Here is a 1,747-nt window from a genome sequence, read left to right as displayed (position 1 = left end):
AAAGGACGAATATCCACTGAAACCTCTTCAGTCCACTTATTGGAGTTGTTACGATTTGGTTAGGAATTGAAATGCTTCCTTTAGATTTTTATTCTTTATCCATTATACAGAATGAAATGATTTTCCCCAGTCTACAACTTTCTTTTGGTATGGAATTGTAAAATGTTTAAATATTAAGAGATATCGTCTTTTTTTCTTTGTGACTTTATTACTTTAAAGCTGAGGACACTAATTTTCTTTCATAGATCTGATAACCTGCTTATTTTATGCTTTTTAATAAAAGGTTTAAATTTAGATTCTCCTGAAATTTGTTTTGATGTCCTTTATAAGATGTGCCTCTAACTTAATCATGTTCCCCAACTTTTAGCCACTTATCACAATACTGTTTAATAAACAATCTTCCCACATCCTCTTTCCTATATTAAAATTTTAATCTATGATTTTTATTGAGCACCTAATATTGATTAAACCCTAGGATCAGTGCAGTTGGCATTTCATTTATGTTTCATAAGAAAAACCAAACCTGCTTGCTGTCAAGTTGATTCAGACTCATAGTGACCCTATAGGACAGAGTAGAACTGCCCCATAGTGTTTCCAAGGAGCAGCTGGTGGATTTGAACTGCCGATCTTTTAATTAGCAGCTGAGCAGCTATAAAAAGTAACCGCAGGTCCGTGTCTGTTTTGTTCACCATCAAATCTCCGGTACTCAGCACAGTGCCTAAGCTGACACGACCAGGCACTCAATGCATTTGTTGAATGAATTAGTTAATACTAACTTTCTATTTGAATCAGCCCTTATTAATTTTACTAATCTACTCTATGATCCCATTTTCTGTTATTTTGAGGCCTATTTCTAGTTTCTTAACGTTGTTTTATTGTATATGTAGGAGACTTGGTGGCACAGTGGTTAACAGCTTGGCTGCTAACCAAAATGTTGGCAGTTTGAATCCAGCAGTTGCTCCTTGGAAACCCTATGGGGCAGTTCTACTCTGTCCTGTAGGGTTGCTATGAGTTGGAATTGACTCGACAGCAACGGGTTTGAGTTTTTTTGGTATTTGTACATGCATTTTTATCCCACCAACACCACACTTTTTATCATCATTCTGTAATTCCAAGGGTTTTACCTGTCGTTGTTTTTAAAGTTTAGTTTCATATATATAGCATTTGTTCAAGTGAAAATATCTGTGTTCAGATCAAAGTGCTGGTGGCAGGTTGTCTGGCAAGATGGCAGTAGGGCATACGCTTGGTGGGCTTTGTAAAATACGTGGGCAGAGCTTTTGGTCTGAAGCCTGTGCCCGTAACTAGCATAAGACAGAGCCTAGTACAGAGTAGCCCGGATGATGTAGCTCTTGACGCGTTCCCATTGGCTGTTCACTAGCATAGAATTTTCCTCTGAAATTTGAACTTTGCATAACAAGATGCGATTTAAAAGGCAATGGGAGAATAAACAATGATTTAAAATGTAAGCCCTGATATTTTACCCCAGGAAAATGTCTATTTTGAAGTGAAATCTTGTCTAGTATGCTTCTTTGTTCCTTGTGAAGCCCAATTTGATTATGTTTTGAGTAATCTGCTAAAAAGCTTCATTAAAAAATTCTAACACAAAAAAGCACTACAAAATAACAGCAACAAACTTACATCTATCAATAATTACACTGAATGTAAATGGACTCAATGCACCCATAAAGAGATGGAGAATGACAGAATGGATAAGAAAACAGGATCCATCAATATGCTGTCTACAAGA

Source organism: Trichechus manatus, unplaced genomic scaffold (assembly GCF_000243295.1).
Source record: "Trichechus manatus latirostris isolate Lorelei unplaced genomic scaffold, TriManLat1.0 scaffold00005, whole genome shotgun sequence".
Lineage (NCBI taxonomy): Eukaryota > Metazoa > Chordata > Mammalia > Sirenia > Trichechidae > Trichechus > Trichechus manatus.
The sequence above is the reverse complement of the archived record's forward strand: the minus strand, read 5'-3'. Positions refer to the sequence as shown.